At 47.1% G+C, this 12,136-nt stretch overlaps 1 protein-coding gene across 1 annotated transcript in view; it reads left to right on the forward strand.

Moving 5' to 3' along the window:
* LOC121291262 (E3 ubiquitin-protein ligase TRIM39-like) overlaps positions 1-12,136 on the forward strand; it is a 40,004-nt gene that overhangs the window by 11,619 nt on the left and 16,249 nt on the right. The window lies entirely within an intron of this gene.

The raw sequence follows: 12,136 nt of genomic DNA on the forward strand, positions 1-12,136 counted from the left end.
GTTGGACGGACTGGGCTTGTTTCCACTGAAGTTTAGAAGAGTGAGGGATGCTTTGATTGAATTATATGAGATCCTGAACGGTATTGACAAAGTGGATGTGAAAAGGATCTTTCTTCTTGTGGGTGAGATCAGAACTAGGGGGCAATGCTTAAAATCAGGGGTTGCCCTTTTAGGACAGAGATGAGGAGAAATGTTTTCTCTGATGGTTGTGTCACTTTGGAACTCTCTGCCTCAGTAGGTGATGGAGACGGGGGTCATTGAATATTTTTAAGGCGGAGGTAGATAGATTCTTGTTAGGCAAGGGAATCAAAGGTCATTGGAGGTCGATGGGAACGTGGAATTCAAAATATAAACGGATCAGCCATGATTTTATTGAATAGCAGAGCAGGCTTGAGGGGCCCAATGGCCTACTTCTGCTCCTATTCTGTATGTTTGTATGCTTAACAATGCTTATGCTGACCAAAGAGGGTCTTGTGGTGCAGTGGGTAGCATCCCTGCCTCTGAGCCAGGAGCTCTGGGTTCAAGTCCTACCCCAGGGCTTGATGGCCAAGAAAGATGTGTTTATGATGCAGCCTGAGCATCAACCTAAGAATCCTTCCAATACCACACTGGTGGTAGGAGCGGGAGAGATATCTGGTCAGCCATGTGATGGAAAGAAAATTGGAGCCACTACCATCACTATTTGTAGCTCCAGACTACAACATGCATGTAAAAATATGTGTTGCCATGGCAGCTCTGACTTGCTGGCATGGATCAGATAGTGCCAACTGCATGGAGTTTGATTCCTGTTCTGGCTGGGGTTGAATAAGGACCTATCACTTTCCTACCCATGGTGGGGATCATAATGTTATGAGTTGGAGCTGTCTTTGGGAAGGAGAATGTTGATCAAAGAAGTTGGTAAGGTTGATCAAGAGGAACAACTTCCTCCTGCAGAGAGACGTCAAAACAAGGAAGGATGACTCTCACATTAGAGCTGGGCCTGTTCAGGGCTGATGTCAGGAGTCACTCCTTCACACACAGGGTAGTGGAAACCTGGATCGCACTCCCCACCACCACCCTCCCCAAAACAAAGATGAGGTTCTTGGGTGTCAGTTGGAAATTTCAAAACTGAGATTGATATTTTTATTTATTTTTTGTCAGGTAAGGGTGTTAAAGGAGTCGAGATACACATTAGCCATGAGCTAACGGAATGGCAGAGCAGGCTTGAGGGCCTGAATGGCCGACTCTGTCCGTCTGTTTTAAACGATCGCTGCAAGTTTGTGTCCCTGGTTCTGTCTTGACGTGAGGTGTAGGCCATTGTTGAGTTGGGTTTAAATAGAGAGTCGCAGGTTTACGGGAAGGAACTGTAGTTTCCAAAACATGAGTTCCAATCCCACCATGGCAGCTGGGGGTATTTAAATTCAAACGATTAGTAGATCTGAAATAAAATACTAGTTCTTGATCACGAAACAACCATATTTTCATTTAAAAGAAACTCAGCTGGTTTACCCAGGCCCCTCAGGGAAGGAAATCTGCCATCCTTACCCGGTCTGGCCTACCTGTGGCTCCAGGTCCTCAGCCATGTGGTTGACTCTTCACTGCCTTCTGAAATGGCTGAGCAAGTTACTCAGTTGTATCAAACCACAACAGAATGAAGCACAGTGGGCATACCTACACCACATGGACTGCAGCGGTTCAAGAAGGCGGCTCACCACCACCTTCTCAAGGGGCTATTAGGGATGGGCAACAAATGCTGGCCCAGCCAGCGACGTTCACACCCCAAGGATGATTTTTTTTTAAAAGTTGCGGGGGGGGAAACTTGTAAAAATGCAGACTTTCTTTATAAATGCTCTTGAAACATACTTATGAGTGTTGAAATGATGGAGTGAGTCACCTTGAGGATGATGGGGCAGCTCCCTTAACCAGTTGCCTTCTTGGGGTCTCCCTGTCCTCATAGGAGACCAAGCCGGAGAGCTGGAAATAGCCGGGTGTCTGAAATTGGTCTTTAGTGAAATGGGGAACTTCCCTGAAAAAGAGCATGGGGCGTAGTGAAAGCTGAGCATATGGTCCTCCCCTGACCCTTATATCCTATGGCCCAAGACCAGTGTCAAGTGTACTGAATGCCAGTCCTCTGCTATGAGAAGAAGAGGGACTCTCTAACCGCTCCACTCTCGACAGACACCACCTTTTAAAGAAAATACCTCCGTTAACCAGTTTGCTCCGACAATCACCGCTATTGGGACCTTGATGGGCAGAATGGCTGCTCCACTTGTCAAGATGACAACAAGTCACTGCTCTTCTACAGCAGCATAAGGAAGAGGCGCGTTATTGGCAGGTGAACTTCAATATTAATGAGTGTGAGATGGTAAATTTGGCAGGAGGAGTAAGTCAGCCTCTTACTCCTTGGAAAATAAGTGTATCAGTGGAGTAAAAGAATAGAGGAACCTGGAGGTCCTGATGCACAAATCACAAAGGAATGACACTGGTTAATAAGGCCACTAGAAAGCAAACGACTTTATTTCTGCACCTCGATCAGACCACACTTGGAGCACTGTGAACAGTCCTGGTCTCTGCGTTATAAACAGTATATAGAGGTGCTGGAGAAGGTGCAAAAAAGATTTAAAAGGATGATCTTGGGAGCGAGAGGCTATAACTAGCAGGAAAGAGCAAATGGGCTAGACCTCTTTTCTCTCAGAGGACACTGACGGGTAACCTGATAAAGGCATTTAAGATTAAGAAAGGGGTTTGATAGGATGGACATGGAGAAGACGTTCCCACTTTGTGGGGGAGGCCAGAACATAAACATGAGATGGTCACCAACAGGGAATTCAGGAGAAACATCTTTACCCAGAGAGTGGTGAGAATGTGAAACTCGCTACCACAGGGAGTGGTTGAGGCAAATAGCATAGGTCCACTTAAAGGCAAGCTAGATAAAGACACGAGGGAGAAAGGAATAGAAAGTTATGCAGTTATGATTAGATGAAGAAGGGTGGTGGGGGTGGTGCTCGTGTGGTGCATAAGTACCAGCAGAGACCTGTTGGGCTGAATGGCCTGCTTCTGACCTGTAAGAATTCAACTGTAAGACACCCAAAAGTAATTCCAATAGTGGATCTGAATCACATTGTGGAATGCCTGAGCAATCTGCTGTGGCTCTATATAAACACAAGACTATCTATCAGTCCCCTGCTAAGCGTAGCTGGGCTATACGTATATGTAAAGAGTCAGAAGTGTCCTTTGGAACGAAAGTTAACAGTTGTTGCTTGTCTTTTTGTTTTTCATTTCTTGTGGTCCAAAGAATTTAAAAAGTTGCAATCACTGGCCTCACAATATGATCAGGAAGAGATAGTGGATGAAGATAATGAAGCTTTTTTACATTACCAGAAACTTATGGGAAGCAGGAAAGAAAGACTGTAGGTTTATATAACATCTTTCTGCCATTACTGGCCATTCAGCTCATTGTTGTTAGTGGGTACTTCTAAAGTAGCTCAATGGATCGGTGGCACTTTCAGATAAGGGAGAAATAGGACTCAAGTACAGAACTTAGGGAGAGCTGTGAAAGAACACAAGAAATGAGGAAGAGGAGACCATAGTTCTTTTTAAAAATTCTTTCATGGGATCTGGGCATCACTGGCAAGGCCAGCATTTGTTGCCCATCCCTAATGGTCCTTGAACAGAGTGACTTGCTCGGTCATTTCAGAGAGCAGCTAAGAATCAGCCACTTGCTGTGTGTCTGTAGTCAATTTTTTTTTCATTCATTCAAGGGATATGGGCTTCGATGGCTGGGCAATTTTTTTGCCCATCTCTAGTTGCCCTTGAGAAGGTGGTGGTGAGCTGCCTTCTTGAACCGCTGCAGTCCATATGATGTAGGTACACCTACAGTGCTGTTAGGGAGGGAGTTCCAGGATTTTGACCCAGCGACAGTGAAGAAACGATAATATATTTCCAAGTCAGGATGGTGAGTGATTGGAGGAGAATTTGCAGGTGGTGGTGTTCCCATGCATCTGCTGCCCTTCTCCTTCCAGGTGACAGTGGTCGTGGGTTTGGAAAGTGCTGTCTAAGGAGCCTTGGTGAATTCCTGCTGTGCATCTTGTAGATGGTGCACACTGCTGCTACTGTGAGTCGATGGTGGAGGGAGTGAATGTTTGTGGATGTGGTGCCAATCAAGCAGAATGCTTTGTCCTAGAAGGTGTCCTGTTTTTTCAGTGTTTTGGGAGCCACACTCATCCAGGCAACTGGGGAGTATTCCATCACACTCCTGACTTGTGCCTTGTAGATGGTGGACAGGCTTTGGGGAGTCAGAAAGTCAGTTACTCGTTGCACGATTCCTAGCCTCTGACTTGCTCTTGTAGCCACAGTATTTATATGGCTAGTCCTGTTCAGTTTCTGGTCAACGGTAACCCCCAGGATGTTGATAGCGGGGGGATTCAGTGATGGTAATGCCATTGAACATCAAGGGGCGATGATTGGATTCTCTCTTGTTGGAGATGGTCATTGCCTGACACTTGTGTGGTGCGAATGTTACTTGCCACTTGTCAGCCCAAGTCTGGATATTGTCCAGGTCTTGCTGCTTTTGGACATGGACTGCTTCAGTATCTGAATCATCATGAATGGTGCTGAACATTGTGTAATCATCAGCGAACATCCCCACTTCTGACCTTATGATGGAAGGAAGGTCATTGATGAAGCAGCTGAAGATGGTTGGGCCTAGGACACTACCCTGAGGAACTCCTGCAGTGATGTCCTGGAACTGAGATGACTGACCTCCAACAATCACAACCATCTTCCTTTGTGCTAGATATGACACCAACCTGCGGAGAATTTTCCCCCTAATTCCCATTGACTCCAGTATTGCTAGGGCTCCTTGATGCCACACCCTGGCAAAAACTGCCTTGCTGTCAAGGGCAGTCTCTCTCACCTCACCTCGGGACTTCAGCTCTTTTGTCCATGTTTGAACCAAGGCTGTAACAAAGTCAGGAGCTGAGTGGCCCAACTGGGCATCTGTGAGCAGGTTATTGCTAAGCAAGTGCCACTTAATGACACTGTTGACGACCCCTTCCATTACTTTACTAACAATCGAGAGTAGACCAATGGGGCAGTAATTGGCTGGGTTGGATTTGTCCTGCTCTTTGTGTACATGACACACCTGGGCAATTTTCCACATAGCCAGGTAGATGCCAGTGTTGTAGCTGTACTGGAACAGCTTGGCTAGGGGCGTGGCAAGCCCTGGAGCACACGTCTTCAGTACTATTGCCAGAATATTTTCAGGGTCCGTAGCCTTTGCAGTATCCAGTGCCTTCAGCTGTTTCTTGATATCATGTGGAGTGAATCGAATTGGCTGAAGACTGGCACCTGTGATGCTGGGAACCTCCAGAGGAGGCTGAGATGGATCATCCACTCGGCAATTCTGGCTGAAGATTGTCACGAATGCTTCAGCCTTATCTTTTGCACTGCTGTGCTGGGCTTCCCTATCACTGAAGATGGGGATATTTGTGGACCCTCCTCCTCCAGTGAGTTGTTCAATTGTCCACCACCATTCACGACTGGATGTGGAAAGACTGTAGAGCTTAGATCTGATCCATTGGTTGTGGGATCGCTTAGCTCTGTCCATCACTTGCTGCTTATACTCTTTGGCACGCAAGTATTCCTGTGTTATAGCTTCACCAGGTTGACACCTCATTTTTAGGTATGCCTGGTGCTGCTCCTGGCATGCCCTCCTGCACTCTTCATTGAACAAGGGTTGATCCTCTGGCTTGATGGTAATGGTAGAGTGGAGGAGACTCTGGGCCATGAGGTTACAGATTGTGCTCGAGTCCAATTCTGCTGCTGATGATGGCCCACAGCACCTCATGGATGCCCAGTCTTGAGTTGCTAGATCTGTTCAAAATCTATCCCATTTAGCACGGTGGTAGTGCCACACAACACGATGGAGGGTATCCTCAATGTCAAGCCGGGACTTTGTCTCCACAAGGACTGTATGGGGTGGTCACTCCTACCGATGCTGACATGGACAGATGCGTCTGTGGCAGGTAGGTTGGTGAGGATGAGGTCAAGTATGTTTTTCCCTCCTTGTTGGTTCATCACCTGCTGCAGACCCAGTCTAGCAGCTATGTCATTTAGGACCTGGCCAGCAGTGGCGCTACTGAGCAGCTCTTGGTGATGGACATTGAAGTCCCCCACCCAGAGTACATTCTGCGCCCTTGCCACCCTCAGTGCTTCCTCCAAGTGGTGTTCAACATGGATGAGCACTGATTCAACAGCTGAGGGAGGGCCGTACATGGTAATCAGCATGTGGTTACCTTGCTCATGTTTGACCTGATAGCATGAGACCTCATGGGGTCCAGGGTCGATGTTGAGGACTCCCAGGGAAACTCCCTCCCAACTGTGTACCACTGTGCTGCCACCTCTGCTGGGCCTGTCCTGCCAGTGGGACAGGACATACCCAGGGATGGTGATGGTGGTGTCTGGGACATTAAGATATGATTCCTTGATGATGACTATGTCAGGTAATGGTTTCATAGTCACCATTGCTGAGACTAGCTTTTCAATTACAGATTTAATAATTGAACTTAAATTCCACCAACTGCAGTGGTGGGATTTGAACCCTTGCCCCCAGAATGTTGGCCTCTGGGTAACTAGGCCAGTGGCATTACCACCACGCCACCATCTGTCCCATGAGCCTGCTGCACCGTTCAATACGATCATGACTGATCTTTGGCCGTTCCCCATCTCCCTTAATTCCCTGAGACCAAAACTATCTCTATCTCTCAGCGTTAGGTGTATTCAAAGATGGAGCATCCACAACTCTATGGGGTAGAGAATTCGAAAGACGCACAACCCCTTGAGTTAAGAAATCTATCCTCATCTCAGTCCTAACTGATCGGCCCCTTTTACCCTGAGACTGTGCCTCCGCATTCTAGATTCCCCAGCAGGGTGGGAAACCACACCCCCCGCACCCCCCGCACCCCCCCACACCCGCCCCCCCCCCCCGCCCCCCCCCAACTCCCCCAGTGTCTACCCTGTCCTAAGCCCCTTTAGGATCTTGGATGATTCGATGAAAATGTAAAAATGGGGCATGAAAACTCACACTAAATGGCTCTCTCTGAAAGACTAAGATAACGTCACTTCATTCCAGCGATGGGAATCACCACCAATCTCCTGGCCCAGATACGACTGGCTGAGGTGAGATGGCAGCTACTGACGATAATAGAGTTCAGCTCGAGGCTCCAATGCCAAATTGTGTCCCCTCCCCGCGCCCTCTGCCCCTTCTTTAAAAGGGTTGGTGTCCAATGTTTCAACACCCCCCAGCTGGGCCTCACATGCAGAATCTCACACACAGCAGGAGAGCGCCGGTTTTGCAGCTTGCGATGTTCATCCATCCACCCCTTTTACAATCTTTTTTTTAATTCATTCATGGGATGTGGTCTTCGCTGGCTGGGCCAGCATTTATTGCCCATTCCTAGTTGCTCTTCAAAAGGTGATGGTGAGCTGCCTACTTGAACTGTTGCAGACCATGTGGTATAGGACCCACCCACAGTGCTGTTAAATAATTCCAAGATTTTGACCCAGCGACAGCGAAGAAACAGCAATATATTTCCAAGACAGGATGTTTAGTGACTTGGAGGGGAACTTCCAGGTGGTGGTGTTCCCATCTCTTTGCTGCCCTTGTCCTTCTAGATGGGTTGGAAGGTGCTGTCTAAGGAGCTTTGGTGGGTTTCTGCAGTGCATCTTGTAGATGGTACACACTGCTGCTACTGTGCGTTGGTGGTGGACGGAGTGAATGTTTGTGGATGTGGTGCCAATCAAATGGGCAACTTTATCCTGGAAGGTGCCAAGCTGCTTAAGTGTTGTGGGCTTGCCGCTTACCCGACAGGTTGGCACTAATCTTTGAAAATTCCATTCTCGATCTCTTTCTCTCTTTCTTTCTCTCTCTCTCTCTTTCTCTCTTTCTCTCCAGCTTCTTCCCCTCTCCACTCTCACAGTCTCTTTTCCCTCCTCATGCCCCCTCCATTTAATCACAGAACTGTTCAGAGTCAGCACAGAAGGAGGCCATTCGGCCCATCATGCCTAGGCCAGCTCCCTGAAGGATCAGTTCACCCACCGAGTGCCATTCCTCCGCCTTCTCTCAGTAACCCTGAGCATTTTCCCTTTTCAGATAGTAATCCAGTTCCCTCTTGAACGCCTCAATTCAGTCAGCCTTCTTCACACTCTCAGGCAGCACATTCCAGACCCTAAGTACTCACTGCATTAGAGAGTTTTTCCTCATGTCATCATTGCTTCTTTTGCTAATCACCTTCAATCTGTGCCCTCTGGTTCTTGATCCTTCTACCAATGGGAACAATTTCTCCCTATTGATTCTGTCCTGACCCCTCAAGATTTTGAACACCCCTATCAAATCTCACCTCAACCTTCTCTTCTCCAAGGAGAACGTTGCCAGCTACTCAAATCTATCTACGTAGCTGAAGTCCCTCGTTCCTGGAACCGTTCTCCTAAATCTCTTCTGCACCCTCTCTAATGCCTTTGCTCCTCCTGAAGTGTGGTGCCTGAGAGTTGAGGCTGAACCAGTGTTTTATAATGGTTCATTTTTACTGGATGCCTCTATTTATAAAGACCATTTCATCAACCTGTCCTGCCACCTTCAATGATTCATGCACTTATACCACCCAGGTCCTGTGTATCATGTTAAAATTTTACCCTTTATTTTCTATTGTCTCCCCTTGCTGTTCCTAACAAAATATCTCACTTTGCATTCTCTGCATCTGTCACGTGTCCGTTCATTCCACCAGCCTGTCTATGTCCTCTTGAAATCTACCACTATCTTCCTCACAGTTCACAATACTTGTGGGGTTTGTGTCATCTGCACATTTTGAAATTGTGCCCTCCACCCAAGCCGAGGTCATTACAGGAGAACAAGAAAGGCTGTGGCCCATATACCAACCTCTGGGGAACCTCACTATGTACCTCCCCTCAGGCTGAAAAACAACCGTTCACCCCTACTCTCGGTTTCCTGTCACTCAGCCAACTTTTGTGTCCATACTGTCACTGTCCCTTTCTTTCCATGGGCTTCATCTTTGCTGACAAGTCTGTTACAGGCACTTTATCAAATGCCTTACGGAAATTGATGTAGTCCACATCAACCACATCGCCCTCTTCAACCTTCTCTTACCTCATCAAAAAAACTCAATCAAATTAGTTAAAAATGTTTTCATTTCACCAAATCTGTGCTGGTTTTCCTCAATTCCTAAATAAAACTGCCAAGAGCACTGGACTCCAGATCCCATTCCGGCCTTGGTCCAAACATGAAGAACCTTAGCAAAAAAGAAGTCAATGGTAATCGGGAGGGAAAACTCTCCATTGGGTGGAGTCATACTTAGCACCAAAATAAGATGTTTGTGGTTGTTGGAGGCCAATCATCTCAGCTCCAGGACATCACTGCAGGAGTTCCTCAGGGTAGTGTCCTCAGCCTGACCATCTTCAGCTGCTTCAACAATGACCTTCCTTCCATCATAAGGTCCGAAGTGGGGATGTTCAGTGATGATTGCACAATGTTCAGCACCATTTGCCACTCCTCAGATACTGAAGCGGTCCATTTCCAAATGCAGCAAGGCCTGGCTTGGGCAGATAAGTAGCGAATAACATTCATGCCACACAAGTGCCAGGCAGTGACCATCTCCACCAAGAGAGAACCTAACCGTCCCTCCTTGATGTTCCACGGCATACTGTCACTGAAGTCCCTCCCCTCTCCCCACCATCTGCGGGTTACCATTGAACAGGAGCTGAACTGGACCAGCCAGAAAAACACTGATTACAGGAGCAGGCCAGTGGCTGGGAATTCTACAGCGAGTGACTCAACTCCTCCTCTCCAAAGCCCATCCACCATCTATAAGGTATGAGTCAGGAGTGCGATGGAATCCTCTAGAAGCTTGAGACCATCCAGGACAAAGCAGCCCACTCGATCAGCATCTCATCCAACACATTAAAAATGAACTCCCTCCACCACTGACGTACAGTGGCAACAATTTGTACCATCTGCAAGATGCACTGTGGTAACTCACCAAGCCTCCTTTGCCAGCACCTTCCAAATCCACAGCTACCAGCTAGAAGGACACGGACAGCAGATGCATGGGAACACCATTGCCTGCAAGTTCCCCTCCAAATTACAGCCCTTTCTGACTTGGAACCATATTGCCATTCATTCACAGTTGCTGAGTCAAAACCCTGAAACTCTCTCCCTAACAGCACTGTGCACGTACCTACACCACATATGTTAATTGGATCCCAAGTCAGATGCTATTGTATGAAATTAGATGCCAGTCTTGTTCTTGATAATTGGTTTATCTACAGAATGCAGTATTAGATATGTTTGTGTTCTGCCTGCTACATCCCTGGTGTCATAGAATCAGAGGTCTACAGCACAGAAAAAAGCCCTTCGGTCTATCGAGTCTGCGCCGGTCAAACAAGTAACTAACTTTTCTAATCCCCTTTTCCAGCACTAGGCCCATAGCCTTGTATGACATGGCGTTGCAAGTGCACATCCAAGTACTTCTTAAATGTTATGAGGGTTTCTGCCTCTACCACCCTATCAGGCAGTGAGTTCCAAATTCCCACCACCCTCTGGGTGAAAAAATTCTTCCTCACATCCCCTCTAAACCTTCTGCCCCTTACCTTAAATCTATGCCCCCTGGTTATTGATCCCTCCACCAAGGGGAAATGTTCCTTCCTGTCTACCCTATCTATGCCCCTCATAATTTTACACACCTCAATCATGTTCCCCCTCAATTTCCTCTGCTCCAGGGAAAATAACCCCAGTCAATCCAATCTCTCCTCATAACTAAAACTCTCCAGCCCAGGCAACATCCTGGGAACTCTCTGTAGTGCAATCACATCCTTCCTATAATGTGGATTCCAGAACTGCACACAATACTCTAGCTGTGGCCTAACCAGTGTTTTATACAGTTCCAGCATAACCTCCCTGCTCTTATATTCTATGCCTCACCTAATAAAGGCAAGTATCCCATATGCCTTCTTAACCACCTTATCTACCTGTGCCACTCCTTAAGGGACTGGTGGACATGCACATCAAGGTCCCTCTGATTTTCGGTACTTCCCAGGGTTATACCATTCATCATGTATTCCCATGCCTTGTTTGTCCTGCCCAAGTGCATCACCTCACACGTATCCGGGTTAAATTCCATTTGCCACTGATCAGCCATATCTGACCAGCCCATCTATATCCTCCTGTAACCTAAGGCTATCCTCCTCACTATTTACCACCTCACTTATTTTCATGTCATCCGCGAACTTACTAATCAACCTTCCTACATTCAAGTCTAAATTGTTTATATATACCACAGCAGCGAGGGACCTAACACCGATCCCTGTGGAACCCCACTGGACACAGGCATCCAGTCACAAAAACACCCCTCGACCATCACCCTCATCCTGCCACTCAGCCAATTCTGGATCCAATTTGCCAAATTGCCTTGGATCCCATGGGCTCTTACCTTCGTTATCAGTCTCCCATGTGGGACCTAATCAAAAGCCTTGATGAAGTCAAATGCATTGCCCTCGTCTACACACCTGGTTACTTCTTCGAAAAATTCTATCAATTTGGTCAAACATGACCTCCCCTTAACAAAACCATGCTGACTATCCTTGTCCTCTCCAAGTGTAGATTAATTCTGTCCCTCACAATTGCTTCCAATAGTTTCCCCACCACTGAGGTTAGACTGACTGGCCTGTGGTTCTCTGATTTATTCCTTCCTTCTTTCTTGAATAACTGGCTGTCCTCCAGTCCTCTGGCACCTCGCCTGTGGCCAGAGAGGTATTGAAAATTATTACCAGCGCCCCTGCTATCTTCTCCTTGCCTCATTCAACAGTCTGGGATACATTTCATCCGGGCCTGGAGGTTTATCTACTTTTAAGCCTGCCAGACCACTTAGAACCTCCTCTCTTTCAATGCTAATTTCTTTAATTATATCACAGTCCTTCTGCCTGATTTCCATACCCATGCTGTCCCTCTCACTTGTGAACACCGACACAAAGTATTCATTTAGAACCCTACCTATGTCTTCTGGCTCCTCACACAAATTACCACTATGATCCTTAGAACACACTCCCTAGTTACCCTCTTACTCTTAATGTACTTGTAAAATAACTT

Source organism: Carcharodon carcharias, chromosome 19 (genome assembly GCF_017639515.1).
Source record: "Carcharodon carcharias isolate sCarCar2 chromosome 19, sCarCar2.pri, whole genome shotgun sequence".
Classification (NCBI taxonomy): Eukaryota; Metazoa; Chordata; class Chondrichthyes; order Lamniformes; family Lamnidae; genus Carcharodon; species Carcharodon carcharias.